The 27740-nt window shown below is 38.8% G+C and overlaps 1 protein-coding gene and 1 long non-coding RNA gene across 4 annotated transcripts in view; both read right to left on the reverse strand.

Moving 5' to 3' along the window:
- SUGCT (succinyl-CoA:glutarate-CoA transferase) overlaps positions 1-27740 on the reverse strand; it is a 758154-nt gene that overhangs the window by 493587 nt on the left and 236827 nt on the right. The window lies entirely within an intron of this gene.
- On the reverse strand, positions 20228-20784 carry LOC123606248. The gene is made up of 2 exons (XR_006716188.1): positions 20611-20784; positions 20228-20398 (listed from the first exon to the last, which is right to left on the reverse strand). It is a non-coding gene; the product is annotated as an uncharacterized LOC123606248 (long non-coding RNA).

A 27740-nucleotide genomic window follows, 5' to 3' on the forward strand; every position in this document is an offset into this window, starting at 1 on the left:
AAGTAGATGCAAGCAGCATGGGGGCAGGAGGGTTGACGTCAAAGTGTCAGTTACACAGGCTGAGATTTCAAGGTATCTCACCTCTGCGATCACAAGAACCCCAACATTCTTCTGTCTCCCATTATCTCCTGGATTTCTCTACAGTCTCCACATGCCTCTTCATTCACCCACTTAAACTATTGTATTTCTACATCTAACAACAGATCCAATTCCTGTATTAAATATAATATTTTCCCTTTTGATCAACATCATCCAAAAGACAAAAGAAACTTCTGCTTGATATAATCTGTCCTTTTTCTGACCAGTGTCTGTCTTTAGACTCCTCAAGAATGATCTTCTTGTGGAAACAGGAGCATTAACTTTCAAGAGTTTCAGGAATAAAGAAGACATAGTCCCTGCTCTCCAGCTGCCTAGCAAAGGAAAGAAATCAAGGTCACAAATAACTAAAACATAAGGCAGAATGAGCTAAGTGCCATAAGAGAGGTACATACAAAGTGCTTTGAGGGCTCAACGGAGATAAATATCACATCCAGTTGGCAGGATCAGGAAGGATATGTGAAGGAGGGGGCTTGTGAGCAGAGTTTTGAAGGATGGATGGGATTTTGTCAGTAAAAGGTGGCTAGAGGGCTTTCTAAATATAGAGAATATTATAAGCAAAGCTCCAACCACAGAAAAATGCACGCTCCTCTGAGAAACAGTCTGATTTGGCTGAAGCATAATGTACACATCACAGAGCTATACGGGGGGATATGGCGGGAAAAGACCACTCTGCATGAACTTTTAACCATTTCAGTAATTTATTATCAGAGCTTTCAACTCCTAAAAGTGGCATGACATCAGTGCCTCTGGCGGGAAGGCCAATCAGCAGCATATCATTTTCTAATACCAGGTTAGTATTCATATTTTAAAATTTCCGCACTATCAAACTTGTTGAAAGGAAATGTAGGAAGTCAGAGGAGGTCATTCCCTTACGGTCATATAAAGATAGCATAAAAGTTTAAAAGTCTGTGATCTTTTTTATCTCTGTTTGTCCAAATGGTGTTTAAAGAAAGAAGTGTTGGTTACTGTTTTGCAAAAGAGTTGGATCAAGGTAATAAAAAAAAAAAAGATGAATGAACAAAATCAGTCAAGGCTTAATATTCTCTTCAACAGGTGTCCAAACCTACACATATATGTGAGTTTAAAAGGAAATTAGCCAAAGTAAATAACGTGGGAAATCAACGTTAAACACATTTGTATGCATGTGGTTTTTCTCCACATCCTGGGGGAATTAACATTTTAGTCTTGCTACAGTTCCCCTATTAATCTTTCTCTTACCAGAGTCAAATGGGAAGCAAATCTGCGAAAGTGTTATAACTGAAGCTAAAAGGAAATGATTTCTTTTCTTGCAGAACAAATACTTCAGTTCAGCCTGAAGACTGTTGTAGACAATCAAACTAACAATTGTTTTGTCAACCTGCAAATACACTCACAGCCTTAGCCCAGCTCACAAAGGCATGAGTTCGTGTGCATCAGAAAAATCAGTTCATACTTTTCAGAGCCTCCCCACTTCAGAGTTGTGATGAGGTGTTTTGAGTCCCACTTTTCATGTCCTTCCCAATTTACTTGAAATGGGTCTTAGTAGGAAATATTATTTGCTAAGTAATTTGCTTTTGCCCTATGCAGGGCAAAACAGGTGGGGCTCACTTCTTTCAGTAATGGCCTCACTATGAGTGCATGAGCTAATCTTGAGACATTTAATATTCTCCCATGGGGCATCTGGGTGGCTCAGTATGTTAAGCATCAGACTCTAATTTTGGTTTAGGTCATGATCTCACGATTTGTGAGATCGAGCCCCATGTCGGGCTCCCTGCTGACAACACAGAGCCTGCTTGGGGTTCTCTCTCGCTCCCTCCCTGTCTCTGAAAATAAATAAACTTAAAAAAAAAATTTGTCCATGATTTCCATGGTTTTCCTCCCATAAAACCTCTTTTACATGCTCTTGGATATAGTTTTCTGGAGTTTCAGAAAAGTTCTTGTTAGAGGCTACTAAATAAATTTAAGGTTTTTCTTAAGGAAAAATTTGGTTCTGCCTCCAAAACCCAAAGTGTGCTTGTTCTATATGAAGACAGATCCTCTATATGTGCTAGAATAGAAATTAAAGCTCTGATTTTCATAACAGAATGTCAACTTTCCACTTATAAGTTCTAAGACCTAAAGCCAGACTATGTGAATTGTTAAGCAATTCAGAAACCTGGATGACAGCTTCTTGCCACAGAATTCTCCTTAAAAGCTCTCTAACTTCATTAAAAGATCACTGAGACAATGGGGCCAATGAAGGAGCTCCCCTACTTTTTGAGCCGGGTAGAAATGGGAGTAGAATGGCTTAGAGCAGATTAATGACTCTCAGACTTTAATCTGCATATAAACCACTTGAGAATCTTGTTAAAATCCAGATTATGATTCAGGAGAACTGGGTTGAGGGTCAAAATTCTGCACTTCTAACTACCTTCCAGGTGATGCCAATGTTCTTAGTTCAGGACCACACTTTGAGCAATGAGGGTGTAAAGCAGGAGTCTGCAAACTGCAGCCCATGCCAATACAGCTAATGAGATAATGGTTTTCACATTCTTTTTTAAAAAAAATTTTAATGTTTTTATTTATTTTTGAGACAGAGAGACAGAGCATGAGCAGGGAAAGGGCAAAGAGAGAGGGAGACACAGAATCCAAAGCAGGCTGTCAGCACAGAGACTGATGCGGGGCTTGAACTCACAGACTGTGAGATCATGACCTGAGCTGAAGTCGGACGCTCAACCAACTGAGCCACCCACGCGCCCCAGTTTTCACATTCTTAAATGGCTGGTCAGGGGTGGGGTCGGTATCAAAAGAAGAGTAATATTTTGTGACATGTGAAAATTATATGAAATTCACATTTCAGTGTCCATAAGTAAAGTTTTACTGGGATACAGCCATGCTAACTTATTTATGTATTATCCTTGGCTTCTTTTGAGCTAGGACAGAGTTGAATAGTTAAAACAGAGACTTTAGAGCCCACAAAGCCCAAACTATTTACTGTGTGGCCCCTCACAGGAACCATTTGCTGACCACTGGTCTAAAGCAGTGGTTCTCAACCCTGGCTGCATTATCAAACCACCTACTGAGTTTTAAAAAATATTGATGACCATGGGAACACCTGGGTGGCTCAGTCAGTTAAGCCTCCAACTTTGGCTCAGGTCATAATCTCATGGTTCATGAGTTCAAGCCCTGCATCAGGCACTCTGCTGTCAGCACGGAGTCTGCTTTGGCTCTTCTGTCCCCCTCTCTCTACCCCTCCCCTGCTCTCTCTTTCTCTCTCTCAAAAATAAACAAACATTAAAAATATTTTTAAAAAAACACTGATGACCATGTACCACCCAAAATCAGTCAACTCGGAAACTAAGGGGGTAACACTGGCATCATTATTTCTTAAAAGCACTCCCAGGGACTCCTGCTAGCAATCACTTTTGGAAACCTCTGGTCTAAAGGAACTACCCCCTTCCTACGCAATGTCTCAGCACCTATAGACAAAGTCACCAAAGTCAAAGCTTAAAGTCCAGGTCAACTACTCATAGCTTGTCCCTGGGTGACCATCTACACTGTGGTCACCAGGACCCAAGACACAATACTAGCACAATCCTTTGGGTTTGTTGTTGTTGTTGTTGTTGTTGTTCTTCACTCCAGCACTGCAAAACAGGTGATAAAGCTTCACCCCTCTCTATGTCTCTCGCCACATTTATTTTCAAGAATTGTCATTACTTCCTTCTTCCAGATGGCTGAAACAAGCAAGCTGTGGTATCACCGGACTAACATACAGGACCCATAAGTGATCTGTAAATACACCCATATTCATTCTTCTCCTTCCTTCCTTCAGGAAAGGAATGGCCTCATAATCCCATGCCAGGTCTGTGTCTCTTTAATTCAGCCCCAGGGCCTCATCTGGGTCCTGCACATTGGTCATAACTTCTCCTGTATCTTTAACCCTTCCCTCTCAGTGGCCTCCTTCCCCACAACCTAGAAACCTATTAAATCGACCAAAAAGAAAGAGAACTTTCTTGGCATCTTAATTCCCAGCCTAACATTTACGTCTAAACCCAATGTGTCATGATTTGTGTCAACCACTGTCACCATTGTACTAGATTTCTTCTTGCAAAAGTCACCTGTTACCTCCATTGCCTCATTCTGTAGACATTTTCCAACCCTTATAACACTGCTCTCCAGCACTCCACACCTGTTTATCGTTTTCCTGAAATTCTGTTTCTCTGATGCCACACACTGTTGGTTCATCATATCTCTGATTATTCTTGCTCTGTCTCCTTAGTAAGTTCCCCTCTCTTCACCCAACCTAGGTACCCCAGTGGCCCATTGACAGCTCGCTATTCTCACTTGCACCATGATCTTAGTTACTATAATAGCTGCACCTATCATAGCTGCTTGTGATTCCTAAGCCTCTCCACCTCAAATCGCTGCCCACAATGTCAGACTGATATAGTCAATTTCTGTTGAAATTGAAAAATACGTTTGGCTGTATCAAACCCAACATGTCCCAAACTGAACTCATTTTATCTTCTGCCTAATCCTCTTCCTCTATTTTTCTCAGTCTTAACTAGTGACTCTATAAACCACGCAGTTATGCAGTATGGAAATCTGACACTTAGTATTTACCCCTTTATTTCTCTCATCACACAGAGCTAAGCACCATTAAATACTGCAAGTATGTACCTTAATCACACCCTAAATGGATCCCCTAGCACCACTGACCTAATCCAAGTCTTCATCATCCTCAGAAGACTGAAACTGGACTCCCTCCCTCAGTTTTGTCTACTAAAACCATCTCCTCACCCATTCAAGAGCGATTTACCTAAAACACAATTATAACCATGCCAGTTATCTGCCTGAAAACTGTCAGGGTCTCTCTATCCTATCAGAACATGCTTAAGCTCTTCAACACAGATTCTCCAATATTTTGACCTTACCTCTCTGGCATCATCCCCTGTCTCATGTAATACTCCCAATACACTGCAAGTAACAGCAACAGTTCTTCGACTTACAGAATCCTCTATCTGGAATTCCTTCCTTCTCCCTCCCTACTCTCCCATGTCCCCTCCAGAAACACCCTTAGCTCATTCATATACTTTAGGACTCATGTCCCCCAGGCCTGGTGAAGTGTCTACCTCAATATGTCCATAATCGTCTGTGCACTTCTGTGTCACTCACATCATAATGCAGTAGTTGAGAAAACTGGCTAATGACAGAGATCTGGATTCCAACCACTGATGCACCATTTGTCAACATTCTTACCTGAGAAAATCATGTAACTTCTTTAATTTCTCACCTCCTTCATGTGGACAGTGGGGATAATATTCACCTTATTGCTTTGTCATTAACAATTAATGAGATAGGGGCACCTGAGTGGCTCAGTCGGTTGGGTGTCCGACTCTCGATTTAGGGTTGGGTCATGATCTCACAGTTGTGGGATCGAGCCCCGCGTCAGGCTCTGCACTGAGAATGGAGCCTGCTTAAGATTCTCGGCCTCTCCCTCTGCCCCTCCCCCTCTCTTGAGCTTGTTCTCTATCAATAAATAAGTAAATAAATAAATAAATAAATATTAATGATATAAGGTGCTTAGGATATAACCTGGCACAGAGTAAAACCCAATAAAGTGGAATTTTAATATTATCAATATTTGTTTTTGATTTTAAAGCCAGAACACAAACTTGATGAATGTGCTCCATAATTATTCAAATGACTTACTTTTGCAAAGGAATCTGAAAAATACTTTGATATTTTTATCTACTTAAGTTAGTCTTACTAGTGCTCACAAATATCTCTTCCTTACAAAAAGAAATTATCTTGACACATATTAAAACAATAACAAGAGGTGGGGCACCTGGGTGGCTCAGTCGGTCGAGCATCCGACTTCGGCTCAGGTCATGATCTCACGGTTCGTGAGTTCGAGCCCCGCGTCGGGCTCTGGGCTGACAGCTCAGAGCCTGGAGCCTGCTTCAGCTTCTGTGCCTCCCTGTCTCTCTGCCCCTCCCCTGCTCATGCTCTGTCTCTCTCTGTCTCAAAAATAAATAAACATTTATAAAAAAACAATAACAAGAGGGAAAGTCTGACGATAACAGGGCAGCATAGTTTTTCTCTCGATAAAGGAACATCTCAAACATATTTCTTAAGTTCTTAATCGGTAAAAACATGAATACTAAGAACCATGGAGGACTTTTTCTAGAAGAAAAAAGATCCCTTATAACTAAATCATTATGAATTATCCACACTCAAAATAATAGGAGATCCTGCTTTTATTTTACTTCAGAGCATAATGTGAAAATATAAAATGTGAAGTTCTACAAGAACATCTGCTAATTTTTAAAATGTTCACATGTTCTGACTTGTGCTTTTCCAGTGATTTGTATTTAAATTCATTTCAATTCCAAAACCAAAATTCTCTCATTATACGTTAAGCCTGTTATAATCACCCTAAGGAAAATAAAACGTAACCTATTACCAACATGCCCACTAGCCTGCTTCATTAAATGCCTATAATTACAGACTATTTGTCAGTAGTGCGCAAGGGGGATTCAAACAAATATATTCCAGGTGTAAACCCTCTTACTCAACAGACTTAACCGGATTCATTTTTTTCAGTCTGAACATCGGGATCATTCTGATTGGATTTCTGCTTCATTATTCTACTTTCAATCAAAGAGTGTGTGCGGGCATGTACAAACAAAACTCAGCAATGCAATAACTCAGCAATACAATAAGGTGAGCCCAAGCCCCTCTCCACCTCACAGTTGCAAAGAGGATGCTTCTCTCTGTGCTTGCAACCAATTCCAACTCATCCCCTCATAGGCTGTGTTTCTCTGGGCAAGTAAAAAAATCTTTAAGCCTCATATCGTTCTCTGTGAAATGGGGATAATAATATCTATCTTAGGAAGGTTTAGGGGAGTATAAATGAGAATGCACAAAGACGTAAAGTACTTAGCACAGCACCAGGACACATTAACATGATCTCCTTACGCAGCACCTACTGAGTGCCAGGCTGTGTTCTGGGGACTTTCTGTGTATTAATTCCTTTAAATCTTTAATAGCCCCATGGGGTAGGTACTATTATCATCCTCCTTTAATAGATGAGAAGCCAAATGTAAACCACAGTTATGATTATTTCACAGGGCAACAGGACCAGATAAATGGTATTAATGCTCACCACTCCTAAAGGTTCAGCAAGAAAAGTAAATCTTAATGCCCCTAATGCCTAATCCTAAGGCATCCATTGCACGGAACAAATTAACTTCTCTCCTATCAAACTAGAAAGTACCATCCACAGGAGAGTTGTGAATAGCCGCTCAAATAGTTTTCTGCTTTCTGTTGTTCAGCTGAAGAACTCCAAAAAACAAAAACAAAAAACAAAAAAAAGTACATATGCTCTCAGTCCTATCCAATTATTCTCTGCCTTTGCCTCAGCATTACCAATAGCCATGGTCCTATTTGCCCAAGTTATGGAGCTCCGGTTTCTGTGGTAAAGAAATCAGACCAAGGGCACCTGGGTGGCTCAGTTGGTTAAGTATCTGACTTCGGCTCAGATTATGATCTCACAGTCATGGGTTCAAGCCCAACGTTGGGCTCTGTGCTGACAGCTTAGAGCCTGACGCCTGCTTCAGATTCTGTGTCTCCCTCTCTCTCTGTCCCTCCCCACACATGCTCTGTCTCCCTTTCTCTCAAAAATAAATAAATATTTGAAAAAATCAGACCACACAGGTAAGTCAGGACCATTCATTTTGGGGGGAGGTGGTATAAAAATCTATGCTTGGATATGTGCTGGGATAATGCACTGAGATATTAACTAGCTTTTTGGTTTTAGTGCCGTTGAATGATGTCAAATGGTGAAATGACACTGAGTAGTTTCTATTTTCTATTTTGCCTACTTATTCTCCACCCCTACTTTCTAAGAACGGATGGCCAGGCCTTCTGCCCTCCCTTGCTACAGTGTAGGCTTCAGGGATGAGGCGAAGTAGACTTAAGAGAACCTCTTTTCCTTGCTATAGTTTTCCAAAAGCTTTGTTCTAGGGAAACAAACAAACAAAAGCTAATGCATTCTGTGTGAGAGTGACAGATAAAGGTGGGGACAAGGGTGGCACAAGCAGCAAGACTGTCCCAGGCTTAATGAAGGGCTGGAAGTCTGTGGGACCTTCAGCAAAGTTATCTGCAGCTTCTCCCTTACAGAATCCCAGGAAAGAGGCTGGGTCTCCATAGGAAACAACAGCAAAGTGGCCACGCAAGACTCCATTCAGAGCACCTGAGCCCAGTGGGTCCCCACACGCTGGGTGAACAGTCGCCATAACACCATCTGACCCCAAAGGATTGGCTGGGGAAATAAAAGCAGGTACATTAGGGGGTCCAACTAAGGGGCTTTGGAAAGGGAGGGAAGGCTTTTGTTCTTATAGTTGTTGTCAAAACAAGTGACAGTCACAGATGCCAAAAACATCCTACAGTGACACGTTCTACGCCACAAAACCTGTCCCACCCAAAATGCCAGGACACTCTGTTAAGAGACACTGGCAGGCCATGGGTATCAAAGTGGAAACTAATTGGGACGAAAAGACCAAGGATCACCCTTGAACGCTCTGTTCTGTGCAACACGCTCAGGAACTGGACCCCGTAATTTTGTGAGTGAGAGAGGGAGTACCTTTATGACTGAGACTCAATTCAGGCTAGTGGGATGGGAGTTCAGAGCTGGATGTAGATTTATTTAAAAGAAAGAAAGAATGTAGCATTTCTTATTACTGGAGCTTACTGAAAAGACTGATATGCCCCATAGCTATTTCATTTTTAAGAATACAGTGTTTAGGGCCTTTCTGAAAAGCATGAGCACCTCTTGAGCGCTCTTCTGAACACTCCTTTGTACCATCTTCTGTACTATTCTGAAAATGGCCTTCCACACTGCATCTATGTCTTAGAACAATGAAGAAAGAACCAATCCAGGTTCCTGTCCCAAAGAGAACACCCCATATTTCTTTACTCTGAATTTCTTATGAAAATGGCAGCAGTGATTGTATTTTTAAAGTTTTATTTTAAGCCATTTTATTTATAATCAATAAAATCTGGTTAAGCATCTGCATATGCATCCATCCCACCTAACAATTGTTCCATGTCACAAGAAGATTGGCAAGGAAGGACTCGGGCATTGCTTTATAAAGTGACACAAATTATTATTTTCGTGAGAAATGTCCACACGTCACCTTAAAAGCTGTAAACAGCCATGTGCGTTAAAAAAATAAGATTAGAAAGAGACATGAACGATTTTCGACTTTTGTAGAAAAATTAATTTGATCGAAGGAATAAAACACTAGATGTAGCATCTAAAAAGGTACCATAGGGTGGGGCACCTGGGTGGCTCAGTCGGTTAAGCGTCCGTCTTCGGCTCAGGTCATGATCTTGCGGTTAGTGAGTTCGAGCCCCTTGTTGGGCTCTGTGCTGACAGCTCAGAGCCTGGTGCCTGCTTCACATTCTGTGTCTGCCTCTCTCTTTGCCCCTCCCACCCCTAGCACTCTGTCTGTCCGTCTCTCTCTCTCTCTCTTGCTCTAAAACTAAATAAACATGAAAAAAATAAAATAAAATAAAATAAAATAAAATAAAATAAAATAAAATAAATAAAAAGTACTATATGGTGTAATTCTTCATACTTTTACTAAAAGGAAAGAGGGGGAAACATAGTCCCTTTATATGGGAGAAAATTGCACAAAGTCAGATTTCTTGCCCAAGGACAGTGATCAGTGGACATAGGATCCAAATACTGCACAGAGATTAAAACACTAGTTAGATCCCATTCTCTTACAAGCACTGTATCTTTTTTTTTTTTTAACATTTATTCATTTTTGAGGGACAGACAGACACAGAACATGAGCAGGGGAAGGGCAGAGAGAGAGGGAGACACAGAATCCGAAGCAGGCTCCAGACTCCGAGCTGTCAGCACAGAGCCCGCCGTGGGGCTCGAACTTATGAACTGTGAGATCATGACCTGAGCCAAAGTCAGACGCTCAACCGACTAGGCCACCCAGGTGCCCTGACGAGCACTGTGTCTTTTTAAAAAGACATCACTCATTGAACACTTAGTACATACAAAGCAGTATGCTTCAAATATTCATCTCACTTAAGTTTTACTAAGAGGTAGATACAATTTTCCCCACTTTACAGCTGAAGAAACTGAGGGAAGTGGCATTAAGTAGCTTACACAAGGTCACCCAGCAAGTAAGTACTGACTGAAATCCAGCCAGGACTGTTGGACTCCAAGGCCATGCTCCCAGCTATGAGTCCTCCTTCTTTCTTTACCCCTCACACAATGAAGAGATTTCATTCATTTCGGAATTAACATGGATTCTCCCTAGTGGCCATCAAGGACTCTGGCACTGACAACTAAAATATGAATTCATAGGACAATTTTCAATTTCCTTAATATGTTATGGGGGAGCCTGGCTGGCTCAGTCGATTAAGTGTCTGACTTCAGCTCAGGTCATGATCTCGAGGTTTGTGGGTTCAAGCACCATATCAGGTTCTGTGCTGACAGCTCAGAGCCTGGAGCTTGTTTCAGATTCTGTGTCTCCCTCTCTCTCTCCCCCTCCCCTGCTCGTGCTCTGTCTCTCTCTGTCTCAAGAATAAATAAACAAAAAAAAATTTTTTTTAATGTTATGATCATTGAAAAGAGCCCTCCCTGGTTTTATCTTCCATAGTTCCCAATCCCTTCCTCTATCAGTAACACTAATCACACCACATTTTAATTACTTGTTTCATATGCCAGACACAAGACCCTTGAGGACAGGAAAGGTTTCTAGCATCATTTACCATACTCTCAACACCTAATCTCCACGCCTGGCACATAGTAGGCTGTCACTAAACATTTGATGAATGAAAAATTGAAGAAGCCAAGGCAGTCTTATGAGCTAAAGGAAGCATGGCGTAGTGGTAACACCAGGGTCAGTAAGCCTTCATTGTCCACTGCTGGATAATCATTGACTTATAGAGAACCAGTGGTCCAAGGAGACAAAACAAGAGCAGAGATGAACAACTGTAACTCCACCTACCTACAACAACTTTGAAAACTCTTCACAAGAGAACTAATGGCTAACCCCCAACGTAGGCATGAGACTCTCATACCTGGTTTTCTCTGTGTTTCCTCCATCACACTTACTTCTATCCTTAAATTGCATACATTCATCTTTGTATCCCCAGCATCCCATAAAGCACCTACACATTCAGTCTTTCTTTATCTTCTACCCAGTGCTCTTAGCATTGACCTACAGTTATGATTTCTTTATGCCTCTTTTCAATAATGACTGGCCCTTACCTGTAGTATTTCTCCACAATCAAGCCTCAACCCATATTCCAAATCCAAATCTATTACTCACTGTCCATCCCTTGACCCATTTTAGTGTCATCTAAAGAGAACTACCTGCTGATGTTCTGACAATCTTCCTTTGATCATGCAGTTCATTTTGCACCAAACGCCCTTCATTTTCATGCTTGAGCCCAGCTCAATTATCATTCCCTCCAGAAAGCCTTCACAAACTTATTCCCAATGGACGTTAATTCTTTCTTCATCTCAATTCCCATATTTTATCTAGATTTTTCTTTCAGCATATATAATTTTAGTCTATAAATTCATATATTGCTTTACATTACCTACTAGATGAAAAGTTCCCCGAAGTCAAATGCCACATATCAGTCACTTCTGTATCTTTTACATCAAGTAGCACAGAGTCTTCCACGCAGTGGTGCTTTATAAGTTGAGTAAATAAATGAACGAACAAGAAGTTAAGTGCATCTTTGTCCTGTTATTCTTATGTCTTGAACCTGGCTTAATAGAAGGGGCATTAAACATAAATCATAAGTCCTACTTCCATTTTTCTCAGAAGCAGCTATGAATCAGGCAAGTTACTTAACCTGCATGGATTCTAGTTTCCTTGTCTGACAAAGGAGTGAACAAGGGTTGATCTCTCAAGCCAATATTAATGTGTCACTATATTATATAGTATAAAATATGTGAAAAATTCCAACCAGAGGAAGTAGGATTCTCCTTGCCCTGTGCCTAGTAACTCTCAGTGTTTCTTCAGAGCTCAACTCATCATCACTTCCAGAGAAATTTCCCTGATGACCATGATTACATCAAATCCCTCCACACAATGCTCTCACAGCACTATAAATCTCCACTTTGCATGACTTACAATACTTATGATTTTTATTCATTTCTGTATTACTTAATTAAAGTCTACCCCTATTTAGCTCCCCTACATTTAATAAAATGAATATGAAAAATGAAAATGAGTGTAATCTGTCTTAGAATATGAGATCTTACAAACAGAAGTATATTTCTCAGTAGTTTTCTTTGTAATGTATATAATCACGTATGTTTCAGCATTTAAATGCTTTCCAAAGATGATGGAGAAAAGCTAGGTGATCACAATTTCAAAGAGTTAACACAGTTTTCAAAACATCTAATTTGACATTTCATCAATGACTATATATTCAAATCATATGGTCTCAGACATTTCTAAGCACGAAATCTAAATTAAATTCTCTTTTGTTTTATTTCAACTCTTTGCTATTTTATTTGTATTTTTTCTCTATTTAAAAGAAATTTGTTGAGGCACCTATGTGGCTCAGTCAGTTGAGTGTCTGACTCTTGATTTGGGCTCAGATCATGACCCCAGGGTCATGGGATTGACCCCTGCATCAGGCTCCACACTGAGCATGGAGCCTGCTTAAGATTCTCTTTCTTTCCGGGGCGCCTGGGTGGCGCAGTCGGTTAAGCGTCCGACTTCAGCCAGGTCACGATCTCGCGGTCCGGGAGTTCGAGCCCCGCGTCAGGCTCTGGGCTGATGGCTCAGAGCCTGGAGCCTGTTTCCGATTCTGTGTCTCCCTCTCTCTCTGCCCCTACCCCGTTCATGCTCTGTCTCTCTCTGTCCCAAAAATAAATAAACATTGAAAAAAAAAAAAAAGATTCTCTTTCCTTCCTTCTGCCCCTCTCCCCTGTTCTCTCTCTCTCTAAAATAAAAATAATAATAATGATTTATAAAAAGAAATTTATCTATAAAACAACTCATCACATGTGTTTTCTTGGATCATTAGTTAGGTAAAGATACCAATTTAGAGATTCTATTTATGATATAGAGAGTAAGCCCCCTATTATGAGCAAGGAAAAAAACAAAAATATTTCTTTATATCCATAACTTAATATTTGATTTTTAAATCAACAAATAACAATTAAACAGATTCAATTAGTTAAATGAAATATCAATGAAATCTTTTATAAATGCAAATCTTTCATGTGAATACTAAGGAAAGACCACAATTTGTAGTCTAACCTAGCTGTAGTACAGCTAACCAAAGCAGTAGGAAATAAAATTTGAAATGCTTAACTTGATATAAACATTTGAAACATATTGGTTTCCTTATCTCATGAATATATCTAAATTAACACAAATATATTAGATTTAATAAGGTGTAACCCTTTGTTCCTTGCTAAGTCCATGTAAACCATTATAGTTAGCACTGTAATTACGAGTTAAAGGTATGATCTTAGACACAAAGCCAAGGTTTTATATCGTCTTTCACATGCTCCTTTCTGTACACTTGGGGAGTATCCTTTGCCATAAAAAGGAGAAATTGACTGAAACTAGTAACCTGTGACCTCTTCCTATCCAGTAATGTGGAGTGGATGCTCCAAATCCTTGGGAGTGTTGTTCTCTCAAGGGACAACATGAGACGAGCTTCTTCTACCTTAAAATAGCTCACTTCCTTCTACCTTCCTTCTACCTTAAAATAGCTCTTTACATTTTTAATCATAAATATATGAAGAGTATAAACGTGTGAAAGTAAACCGACAAGCAATAAAATTCGATTCCTGATAACATAATTCTGAGAGCCACTAGATTGTGCAAGATCCTGAAAAACTATCTATAGAAAAGAAACATGCCCATAAGACTCTTAAAACAGGATACTCAGGGACACATGAAAATAAATATACCAAAAGAGCAGTGCTTATATTGTCAAATATATTAGGCATTTTTTGAAAAATAATAACAGTGCTATTAATTAAGTATCCATGTCTTAATTACCAGGTCCAAGAAATGTCTAGGGTTTTACAGACAGATGCCCCTCCCTTGATGGTAGGAACTACATTACTCTGGTTCTGTGTAATCAGCAGAACTTGCATGATGTGTTGGGTGAATAAGTTAAGTTCATCAACCTCTTCTAAAATAACTGTCCAAAGAAAGAAATATAAAATAAATATAAGCACAAATGACTGACATGAAAAAAAAAGACCACTTATTGTCTTGTTCCTTAACCAAATTTTTCCAGATGTTACATAGTTATCTGTTCTGACAGAATTTTTGTGTGCCCATTTGTGATTTTTTTAATAATTAGGATATTTGGTACAGTGGGGGAGACAAGGGAGATAACATATTTTGGACTTTCCAATATAATCATTAATGTATCAGATTTCATTACATCCACACTGGCACACCACCACTGGGTCTAGGGTGGCTCCTGTAAAATGGAAATAACCTCATCACACTGATTTAGAAATTACTGAATTTCATATTTTTTTTCTGAACAAGCAATCAACAGATTTAGGAGTTTCTTGTGGGGAAGGGGTTGTTTATTTTGTTTGTTTTTTTTAAGTTTATTTATTTACTTTGAGAAAGAGAGAGAGAGAGAGCTGGGGAGGGTCACAGAGAGGGAGAGAGAGAATCCCAAGCAGGTTCCACACCACCAGTGCAGAGCCCAATGTGGGTCTTTGAACTCACAAACTGTGAGATCAAAACCTGAGCCAAAATCTAGATAGAGTCAGATGCTCAACCGACTGAGCCACTCAGATGCCCTGTTTATTTTGTTTTATACAAGAGCAAAACTGGTAATGCTTTGTGGACAGTTTTTTAAAGGAATTGGAGTTTAAAAGAATTTAAATTGTGAAGGTGACACATTCACATTTTAATATTATCCATGTGAACAAAAGAAACAGTACTATAAGACTGGGACAAACAAACCTAAATAATACAACTGCCTTATAATATTCCTGCACAAAGGGAACTAAAAACACAATTTATATATTATTAAAAGTTTTTCGTTACTATTACTTAGTACTACTATTTCTATTATTTATATATTATATATCCAGCCACATTCAGGGTCATACAGACTTGCAGCATAATACTGTGATAAGAATCGAGCTGACTCTTAAAGAATCAAATAACTTGAATTTAAAAAGATAAAACAAAGTGAATTCTTTCATTTTTCTCAACACATTCCACCATACATTCTTTAAAACCAAAATTCCCATTTTATAGACATTTACTATTTATTTTAAAGTAAATAATTCTGCACCATTTCAGAAAGTCAGTACAAAGAAGAAACTGAATCACAAAACCTCTATCCCAAAACCTAACAAAATAAATACAAAAAGGAAAAAGAATCAAAATGTGCAAGCAGCAAGCAGAAGACAGCAGTAACACCACAAATTTTGATAAGTGCCATCATAGACAATAGACTGAAGATTTATGATATCAACATTTAGCTCCTTTCATTATTGTCCAGAAGCATTATGGAGATGAGGGAAACTGAATCCAGAGAATTGTGAAAAATCTTACTGATATTCCTCGATTAGGAATGAAGTAGAATCTAGAGGATGAAATGTGACTCAAAGAAAAGGCCAATAGGAACCAAGGGGGGAAAAAAAAAACAAAAAAAGACCAGTGATGCCACTCCAAAGTACAGAATCTTGCCCTTTCAGAGGTAAACCATAAACACAGCAAGAAGTGTCTCAAAAGACTTGCCATTTGGCTATTCCCTGTTTAGGAGGCAGCCTAAAAACCTCATCATCACCTCAAAAAACAAACAAGGACTTACAAAAATGAAAGAAAAAGAAATTAATACTAAAACTATAGTAAAGTCATAAGGCAAAACTATTGTTAAGTCCTCTCCCCTCCATCCTGTAAAAACACTTCACCCAAAAGCCACATGTTGGAGTGACATCAGCAAATATGGAAGGCTAAAGACCCCCAAAATTCTCTCCTCCACATAACAATAATATCATCGGTGAAAATAGTCAATAAAACTTTTTCAGAACTTTGAAAATTAACGAAAGGCTTGTGGCAATCCAGAGAGCATTTATTTTGGAAAAACAGCTGAGTCACAGTAAGAACAGTGAGCTTCATGACATTTTAACTTAACCTATTCCCATCCCCCAATTCCAGCTACCCAGTAGCCTTGAAAATCAGTAGTCTGCAATCACAGTGAAAACCAGCTGTCTAGCAGCCACTAGCGGATACAGAATGAGGTTGGAACTTTCAAGGCCTCATTAACAGAAAATTGTCAGTATTTGACCTATCTGGATGACCCATTTGGAAGGCTTCTTTTTTTATTGTTTTTTTTTTTTTTATTTTAATTCCAGTATAGTTAACATACATTGTTATATTAGTTTTAGGTGTACAATATAGTGGCCTGAAAATATCCAAGGTATGATCTCAATCTTTTTGTACTTGTTGAGGGCTGACTTGTGTCCCAGTATGTGATCTATTCTAGAGAATGTTCCGTGTGCACTCGAGAAGAATGTGTACTATGCTGCTTTAGGATGAAATGTTGTGAATATATCTGTTTAGTCCATCTTATCCACTGTGCTATTCAGAGCTATTGTTGATTTTCTGTTTAGATGATCTATCCACTGTTGTAAGTGGGGTATTGAAGTCCCCTATTATTATGGTATTATTACCAATGAGTTTATGTTTGTGATTAATTGATTTATATATTTGGGTGTCTCACGTTGGGGCATAAATATTTACAATTGTTAGATCTCCTTGGTGGATAGACCCCTGAATTATGATATAATGCCCTTCTTTATCTGTTACGATCTTTATTTTAAAATCTAGTTTGTCTGATATAAGTATGGCTATTCCAGCTTTCTTTTGACAAACATTAACATGATAGATGATTTTCCATCCCCTTACTTTCAATCTGCAGGTGTCTTTAGGTCTAAAACGGGTCTCTTATAATCAGCATATAGATGGGACTTGGTTTCTTATCTATTCTGACACCGTATATCTTTTGATTGGAGCATTTATAGTGTTTAACGTTTCACATTTACAGTGAGTACTGAAAGAGATGAATTTGGTGCCATTGTGGTGCCTGTAGAATTGGGTGTTTCTGGTGATGTTCTCTGGTCCTTTCTAGTCTTTGTTGCTTTTGGCCTTTTTTGTTTTGTTTCATCTTTTCTCCAAAGAGTCCCCCTTAAAATTTCTTCCGGGGCAGGTTTAGTGGTCACAAACTCATTTGGTTTTTGTTTGTCTGGGAAATTCTTTATCTCTCCTTCTATTTTGAATGACAGCCTTGCTGGATAAAGAATTCTTGGCTGTATATTTTTCCAATTCAGAACGTTGCATATATCCCGATACTCCTTTCTGGCATGCCTAGTTTCTGTGGATAGGTCTGCTGTGAACCTGATCTGTCTTCCCTTGTACTTAAGGACTTGTTTTCCCTTGTTGCTTTCATAATTCTTTCCTTGTCTGTCTTGGAGAACTGAAACTATGAAGCCCTCTATAGTCAGTACACTAAGCAGGTGGAAGGACTTGTGCTGGTCTTCTAGGGTATGTGCTTGGAGGGTGCAGTTGGGCGGGACTTGGTATAATGGCTCCCTTTTCCACTAGGTGGCGCTGCTTACATTACTTGGGTGGATCAGTGTGACACGCATGCATGTGTGCAGGAGAGGTAGAAATGGCTTCACCCAGCTCCCTAGTCTTGGGCACAAGAACTTTGCTCTCTCACCCACCAGCGATCAAGCCCTTCTTTTGTCTCAGGCCTCTGTCCACTCCCTGCCTCTACTCTGTCCATGTCCAAGCCATCCACTTACCAGGCAGCACCTCCCTCCAGAGTTTTATATCAGATGAGGTTGTATTTCAAAATCACACACTTCAGAGACCCCTGCAGCAAGGACTCAGGCCGACTCTCTGGGGGAGGGTCTTGCTGAGGGTGGCCAGGTGCCGGCTTATCCCAGAAAATGTTTGTGCAATAGTGCAGCGACAGAACTTCAGAGATTATAACAAATCATAACACCCAGCTGGCACAGGTTTCACCATACTCTGGCATCTTTTTCCCAATACCAGCAAACATGGCTGCTCTCCAGAGTCTGTTGGGACTTTTGCCTGTGGGGAGGCTCTATGCCCTCTACCAAATGCTCTCCAAGCAGGGGAACTGCTTCTTCCTATGTGGCATACGAACCTCTCAGACTCTGCTGCCTGTTCCTGGTGATTCGCCCTACTTCCTCACCAGAGCACAGCCAGCCACTGAGCTCTGGAACTTCAGACTGCACTCCACTGTTTATAGAATCCTGGTGATACTGAAACCCTCTCCTTTTTTCCCACCAGTGGTTTTGGGGAACAGATTTCTTGTTCAGTCCCCTGCGAGTGTTTTCACTCTCTCTCTCTCTTTCTCTCCAACTACTTTTGGGTGTTTTTCCTGCACTCTCCCAGTGTGCTGCACTCTCCCCCTTTCTCTGTCCTCTCTCTACAAAAACAGCTACCCTCTGGCTTTTCTCTCCCCCCTTCACCTCTCCACAAGGCAAGATGTACCTGAGAAGCTCGGAGGCCCAAGTTACGCAAATTGTGTTAATCCTCAGATCAACTTCCTAGGTGTGCAAAATGGTTTGGTGCTGATCTAGCTGTGTTTCAGGGATGGGACAAACTGAGGGTCTCCACTCTGCTCTGCCATTTAACGTCTTCTCTCAGATGTACAATATAGTGATTTAACAATTCTACACATTACTTAGTGTTCATCATGATAAGTATACTCTTTATGGAAGGCTTCTTTTTATCTGACCTAACTCAGAGTTCCCTCAATGCCAACAGCCTTGTCTTGGGGGCATTTGTTAATTGTTTAATATCACTGCTGACTGAGGCAGTGCTGGGGCAAACAAAAGACTAAGCAAAAAGCTTATCAAGGGAAATCTGGGGAGTGAAATGTCAATAAGGAGCTTTGAAAAGCACCAAGATATTCCTGGAAATCTAAAAGGTCCATCACATGTGTGGGGTTGTTTGCATCTCCAGAGCTGTGCACATGCTCAGAAAAGGAGCTGAGAAGACCCTAGTTCTCAGCTGTGACTGACCTTGAAGCTATGTGCAAGCAGGAAATAAAAGTAAAGCAGAATTGTCAACTGCCTTTCTGAGTATGAAAGACATACACAACACATACAGACAGCCCCTCAGCAGAAACTTGGAGACTTACTGATTCCACAAACTTACACAAATCTCTGTCCAATCATTAATTGATCACCAAGCTAACAGAGAAGAGACTTCAGTAATCACACACAAGTACAGACTTTACAGACTGAGTTCAGAAAAATCATTAGGCAAACAGCAACAACAAACCCTGAAGAGGGAGAAGAATCTGATTTCCAGAGTTGCCACATAATATTATTTTATTATAGCACTCATACTATTCTTTATTTACATTTTAATATAAAAATTTGAAGTACAGTGAAAAGTTGAAGAAATTCTTTAATACACATATATCCACTACCTAGATTCTATAATTAACGATGTACTGCACTTTTTTTTAATCACCTATCTATCCATCAATACATCTTTTTTTCTCTTCATTTTTTAACAGTGCACTTCAAAGTAAGTTGCAGATAATCAGTATACTTTAGCCCCCAAATACTTCAGAATATGTATCATTACTTAGAGTTTAGTATTTTTCTTAGTTTTCCCCCTTAGGTAAAACTTATATACAATGAAATGCACCAAATTTAAGTCTACATAAATCTCTGCAATCTAAACCTCTCTCAAGATACAGAATATGACTAATTACAAAACAAAAAAGTTTCCCATACCCATCTCAGTATATCCCTCACCCTTTTCCAGCCCCCCCCCCAGAAGCAATCACTGTTCTGAAATTTCTACCCAGATTATCTTCACTTTTTCCAGACCCAATCATATAAATGGACTCATGCAATATGTACTCCTTTATGTAAGACTCCTTTTACTCAATACAATGATTTTTAGAACCCCCATGCTATTTTTAAAAATATATTTAATGTGAATTTACCTACTTCATGAAAATGACTATCAAGGTGAGACAGATGCCCACTATCATGAGAAAGGGATTAGATGGGATTCCAGAGGAAGACTGGTTTGTGGAACTATGATAATGTGCCCCTTTTCTCATATGTGAATTCATCTTTCAGGGAACTAGCTGATGATTCCCCAGTAAAGACAGATGGAATGTCAATTTTCTTTAGCACATCAAAGTTGTTGGATCCCATGCTAATGAGATTATCAGAGTCAATATTGTCAACTATGTCTGCTTTGTATCCTGCTCTCTGTGAATTTAAAACCTTTACATCAGGGGCACCTGGGTGGCTCAGTTGGCTAAGCATACAACTCTTGGTTTCAGCTCAGGTCGTGATCTCAAGGATTCGTAAATAGAGCCTCATATCAGGCTCTGTGCTGACAAAGCAAAGACTGGTTGGGATTGTCTCTCTGCCCCTTCCCTGCTCATGATCTCTCTCTCTCAAAATAAATAAACACTAAAAAACATAAATCAAACCTTTACATCAAAATTACAATCAAGTCTTCTAATTACCACAGTGAAAGTGCCAGATGAATTGTCTTTTAGTGGGGGAGGCACTATGGGTTCACAGTGTTCTCTGGTTTTGAATTAATCAAATACCCTTTAGGAGCACCTGGGTGGCTCAGTCAGTTAAGCGTCCAATACTTGATTTCCACACAGGTCATGATCTCTTGGTTCATGAGTTCGAGTTTCAAGTCTGGCTCTGCACTGACAGCTCAGAGCCTGCTTGGAGTTCTCTGTCTAACCCCCCGCCCCTCCCCCACTCATGCAGACATGCTCTCTCTCTCAAAAATAAATAAATAAACATTAAAAAGAAAAATAAAGAAAAAAAACAAATCTTTAAACCTTCAGCTGGAAGTCTATAACCAAGTCCTACTGGACAGTCACCAAATGTCTGAGATGCATTTTCAAAATTATATGCTAAAATGTCTGCTTCTATAGGTAGCAGGTTTAAGAATGCAAAGAGCTGGATAGTCAAGAATGAATAGACTTGTGTGGCTGATAGCATGAGCATCCTTATGGAGAGTAGCATCTCATTGTAAGATCACCTGACTGGCCAACTGGGCAAGGATAAAACCTCATCCCCTCTGTATGGTGTCCAGGCTGAAATCTGGACAGATGGGACCAAAACCCACCAATGTCTCAGGTAGAGTGGGGGTTGCATTTCATGAGAGCGGCATGAAAGCTGAAAGCAAGTACCTGGTCACCAGGCTTGGAACTGTGCTGATGTCAGCACTCTGAGCTTGACACACACCATCCCCAGGACTCAGCAAAAGTCAAACCCACCACATAATATTATTTTAAATGTGCAATTCTGATAACAACAAAAACATGAAATATGCAAAGAAACAAAATTTATGGCCCTTAACAGGGGAAAAAAGTAGTCTACAGAAACTCTTCCTGAGGAAGGCCAGAAGTTGGACTTACTAGACAGACTTTATTAGTTTCCTAGGGCTGCCATAACAAATTATCGTGATCTTGCTAGGTTTAAATAACATAAATTTATTCTCGCATAGTTCTGGAGCTCAGAAGTCTGAAATCGAGGGGCTGGCATGGTTACATTCCCTCAAGAGGCTCTAGAGAATATTCCTTTCCTTGTTTCTGCCATCTTCTATCACCGGCTCTCCTTGGCTTGAGACTGTATCACTCCAATCTCTGCCTCCATCTTCACATTGCTTTCTCTTATTTTGTGTATCTCAAAACCTCCTCTGTCTATCTCTAATAAGGATGCATGTGATTACAATTAGAGCCCACCCAGAAAACCCAGGATAATCTCCACCTCTCAAGACCCTTAATTTAATCACATATTTTGCCATAAATTACTCTTTTGGCATGTAAGACAGGCTTTAAGGATTAGGACATGAATACATCATTGAAACCACCATTCAGCCTGCTACAAAAATTGTAAATGAGCTATGTAAAATTTCTTCAAAGAATTAAAAGAAACCATGTCTCGTGAACTAAAAGAAAGTATGAGAGCAATGACTCACCAAATAAAGAATATCAATAAAGAAATACAAATTATAAAAAGAACCAAATAGAAATTCTGGAATTGAAAAGTACAATAATATAAATTAAAATTTCACTAGGTGAGCTCAATAGATTTGAGGTAACAGAAGAAAGCATCTGTGAACTTGAAGATAGGTTAATTCAGAGTATACAGTCTGAGTAGCAGAAAGAAAAAAGAATGGGGAAAAAAAAGTGTAAAAACCCTTAGAGACTTGTGGAACACAATCAAATGTACCTACATAGGCATAATGAGAATTCCAAAAGGAAAAAGGAGAGAAGAGAGAAACAGAAGAAGAGAAAGAGATAAAAAGAAAGAAAGAAAACAAAATAAAACATATTTAAGGAATTAAAAGCCAAAAGCCAAAAACATCCTATATTTGATGAAAATATTAAAGAAAAAAAAACTAACTATACATCCAAGAAGCTCTGTGAACTCCACGTTGGATAAACCAAGAGCTCCACAGCTAGACATATCATAACCAAACAACCAAAAGCTAAAGACAAAGAAAGAATCTTGAAAGCAGCAAGAGAGAAGAGACCAATCACATAGAATAAATCTTAATATTTTTATAAATAAACTTTAATAAACTTAAAATATTTTTAAAATGATCTATTTAATAAAAGCCCTATGTTTTAAAAATAATTTTTTCTGCCCTTGAGATGGAGGCATCTGGATATAGCTGCTTGGGAAGGTAGGAAATATTAGGAAGCAGAAATGTGAGGCTAATTTTCTCTATTAGAAAAAACTATGAGGTGGGGAAATAAAAAACTTGAACGTAGCTTCCTTGGGAATTCCATGTGCTCCTAACTATTTAGCAATTATAGCAAAAAGGAAAGACACAATAGTGCAAACTTTTACACCAACTGTGCCAACCCACAGCTCCATGTGGCTTTCAGCTCTTTATCACATTTCTCCCCTCTCTCTGCCTACAGGAAACAGAAGATCAAATTGAACCTAAGCCATTAATATTTCATCCTTAAGCATAAATACCAACAGCACCTATAAAAGGTGGAAAAATGTTAAATGGAATTCATTCACACCGTATTTGAGGAAAAAGAAAGCTGATATATAGCATCTCATGTCAAAGTTATATAAAATTAAGGCAATTATACAACATTGATGCAAAATCACTGCTTAAAGAAAACAAACTAGGAAAGTGCATGGAGGGTAAAGGAAGATGAAGAATATGTTCTGGAAGAAGACATATCACAAAAAAATAGTTTCCCATAGCAAGTATTTCACTCTCCTGAAAAAAGTAGGGACAATGTGAAACCTTATACAAAAAGAGATCAGAGACAGGATGATAAGAAAGCTAAACTAAATGATATGGGAATAGGTAGAACTAAGAAAACATATTTAGAGTAAAACACTGCATAATTAATAGATAATTATAAATGATGACCAATAGGATAGAGTTCCAGCTCCTAGTAAGGGAAATAAACACAGGCCAAGTTTTCTCTCCCAATGAATCCAACTATAAAACCTGGTCAGAAAGCATTGTGCAACTATTTGACTTCAAAGGGTAAATATCAGCAGGCAGATCAGAAAACACCAGAATGTAAAGTATTACCAAACTGGCAGTGAGTTCGTCATTCTGTTTACCTCCACGTACCTCCTGATCTGAACTCAATACAGCTCAAATCCTAAAAGTGAGCACTGCGGTGCAGACAAAGAGAGATCTGGAAGTAAACTTCTAGTTCAAAAAGAAGAAAAAAAAAATCTTACAGTTCAAAGTGAATGGGGGAAATTTCCATAGGTTCATTTTCTTTTCCTTTCTTTTTTCTTTTTTCTTTTCTTTTCTTTTGTCTTTTCTTTTTTTCTTTGACCCTCTCATGCAAAGGTAATATTGTCAAAAGGGCAATGGGTGGAGAGGTAATATTGTCAAAAAGGGCAATGGGTGGAGAGGTAGCAGTGAAAAACAGCCAGTAATATGAAAGTAGAAACTATAACTATATGGAGGGGGAAGCTCTCTGTTCGTTGGAGTCCCAGTGGTGTAAGAACAAATCCCTTGCTTTTATTTCCTCTCTCTTGGTTGGCCTCCCACCACATGGCCCCAGAATTAGTGTAATTGGAGAAATAGGCAGTTTTTGGCCTGAGAACCATAAAGAGTAGCCCAGGGAACTGGAAAGAACTAGAAAGGCAGTACAAAGGAAAGAGGTCTGGGAAGAAATCCTATGAAATTGTTTATGACCACCTTAGTTCACCCCTTATCTATGCCTATTAAGATATGGCCTTCATTGGTATATCAAAGATTTTGAAAATTGAGCTAACAGAGACCTTAGCCCAAGTCTCAGACCACTGAGTAGTGCAAATGCAGGACAGATTCAAACAGTACTGCAAAAACTTTGAAAGTGAACCACCATTAGAACCAACAGAAAGCAAACAGAAAGCACTTTGAACTTATGGCCTAAACTTAACCAAGTCAAATGTCCACTAAAACAAAAATATAAAAATTTGCCATAGCATTTAAACAAGACCCAGGGTCCCACAACATTATATTCAAAGCACCCATAATAAAATTCAAAATTGCTCAGTATATGAAGAGCTATGAAAATTTCAAACCACAGAGCAAGACATTTAACACACATCAAGGATGAAATAGCACATATACGAAAATTATCTGAAGCAGCTGTTTAAAAAATGCTCAAGTGATACTAATACTCTTGAGACAAATATTAAAATAGAAAGTGTCAGAAAAAAATATATAGAGAAACCAAATAGAAATTTTAGAAGTAAAAAATACAGTAACCAAAATTACAAATTCACTGATGAACATGAGAGCAGAATATAGATGACAAAGGAAAGCGTCAGTGTACTTGAAGATAGATTGATAGAAATTATTCAGTCTAAACCAGAGTGGGGAAAAACGTTTGAAGAAAGAATGAACACAATGCACAGAACAGAATGAAGAAAAAATGAACAGGGATCTGTTGGACAATAACAAAATGACTAATATTTACATCTTCAAAATGTCAGAAAGACGGAAAAGGGTTGGTGCTGAAAAAATGTTTTAAGAAATAATGGCTGAAAATTTCCCAAATTTAGTGAAACAGATTAAAGAAGGTGAATGATTTCCAAGTAGGATAAACTCAGAGCAACCCATGCCCAGGCACATAATCAAACAGGTGAGAGTTTATGACAAAGAAAAAGTACTTTGAAAATTGACAAAGAACAACGATGCATTGCCTATAAGGGAACAATAATCCAAATAACTATGGGTTTCTTACCAGAAACCATGAAAGGCAAAAGAAACTGAAACATGTTCAACATGCTGAAAGAAAAGAACCATAACCCAGAATTCTATATCCGGTAAAATTACCATTCGGGAATAAAGATGAAATAATGACATTCTCAAATGAATGGAACTAAGAGAATTTGTAGCCAGCAGACCTGCAAAAGAATTACTAAAGGAAGTTCTTTAGACAGAAGGGAAATTGTAATCAAATGACACTTTAAGAGAGTTTATGCAATTGTTAAAAAACAAGTCATTATATCCTTATGGGTTCACATGAGAAAATATTCAAGATACGCTAAATGAAAATTGCAAATAGAAGAACCATACTTCTATTATAATCAAAATGGTTTAGACAACAAGGGGATAACTAGAGATAAGTAAGATCAATGACAGATATATACACATATAAAATTTACAGAAAGACATGTAAGAACATATTAATAGTGATTAACTATAAATGGAATTAGGGGGAACTAAAAGTTTTACTTTCCCTTTGCAGCCTTTTCTGTCATTTAAACTTTCTACCTTCAAAATGTATTAATTATGCAATTTTTAAAGAATTACTCAATATTCTACTTTAGCAGTAAGAAATTTTCAGCAGTAGTATGAGATTTCCCTATTGCTATTACACATTGAATTCTTGTTACAATGCACACTGGAAAAACATCTTCCACATCCTCCATCTAATATGGGAATTTAGGCTTCCCATCAATACCCATGGTTTTATTTTTCTTCGGTTGTATTCCCATTATTTATTCATTTACACATACTTATTTGAGTATCCATTCTGTCGTGGAACTAGAGTCTGAATTCATAATCTCTGACCTTACAAAATTTATATTTTCTGAGAATACTGTGGGATACATTACTCTGAGGCTACATTTCCACAAATATGTACATAGACGAAACAATTATAAACTGATTAATCCTATGGTAAAAATTAACAAAAGATAACAAAAAATAACAAAAAATAACAAAAGACAAAAACAACAACAAAAAACACAACAAAATAAAGGTGGAAGGAGCTTACTTTTTAGATGAGGTTTAGTTAGGAATTTACTTTTCAGATAGGTCAGAGACAATCTCCCAAAGGAGAGATAGTTGTGCTGATATGTAAAGAACTTAAAGGATAAAAACAAGTCAGCTTCATTAAGAATGGAGAAGAACATTACATGCAGGAAATAAAGTATGTACAAAGGCCCTGAGGTGGAAAAGAAGTTCATGATTTCAGAATCCAGACATAAATATACATAGGTAATTTCTCATAACCTTATTTCTTCTCCAAAGGCTCCAAAGTCCATTGGAAGAAAAGAAGCAACTGTCCCCACAAAGTATCCAATCAAAGGGACTTGCCTTAATTAGGTATCTCAGGAAACAACCTTACACATATACAAAAACAAAACAAAACAAAACAAAACTGATTGCACATTTCTACTCTTCCCTGACCCTTAAAAAATGTATCTATACAACAACATGCTTCCAGTGTCCCATTAAAGTGTACTAGTAACATCAGCCAATGTTCAGAGCAATACTCAGGAACTTAACTCACTTACCGTGATTGCTTTTCCAACCTCAGAAGACAGCATTGTGACCCTGTCTACACAATAGTGCGTTCCCAAGAAATTGGACCTACCTCAATTAAGCTTGAAATTTCAGGACCTCCCTTCCAAGGACTGTGCCTCATAGATCATGCCTCCTACTCTCTTGGACTACGACCAACTCATCCAGGCTAGTTTTCATGGAAGAGGTGGGGTGGTTGGGGGAGGTGGAGGGACAAGTAGCGTCCGTAATTTGGTCCTTGGCAACTTTCTGCCAAGGTCCTCCGGATAAAAAGCTATGCTCAGGCCAGATGAAACTGCTCTCTACGTCCACCCTTCATCCTTTCCTCCATGTGATCGTTTTTGGTCATGTGATTCATTCAGCTCAGGACTGCATATTCAAAGAACATCCAAGTCCAAGCAGATGATATAATGAGTGCAGTCAGATGAGAATAATAGAGAGTAGTGGAGACTGAGACAACCAGAAAATGCTTCTTCTACCTAAGGCATTCAAATTCAGACTTTTTAAAAAAAAACACCAGACTACTCACACCAAACTCATCCTCAGGCTGAATCCAGTTGGGCGATCACTCATTCAGTTTGTGACATCCCTAGTTCCACACATCTAGATTTTGCCTTTCCTTGAAGGTTTTGAAGTATTGCCTGTCTCATAAAATTTATGCTGATCCCCTTAATATGGATGCAAACTTTGCTTCTGTCTCCACTTGATAGAAAGAAAAAATAAAGAATATAGAGCCAGGAGACTTGAGTTGAGTTCACTTTGCTCATCTATGACTTAAGGCGATTCATATCTCTGAACCTC

This window comes from Leopardus geoffroyi, chromosome A2 (assembly GCF_018350155.1).
Source record: "Leopardus geoffroyi isolate Oge1 chromosome A2, O.geoffroyi_Oge1_pat1.0, whole genome shotgun sequence".
Taxonomy (NCBI): domain Eukaryota; kingdom Metazoa; phylum Chordata; class Mammalia; order Carnivora; family Felidae; genus Leopardus; species Leopardus geoffroyi.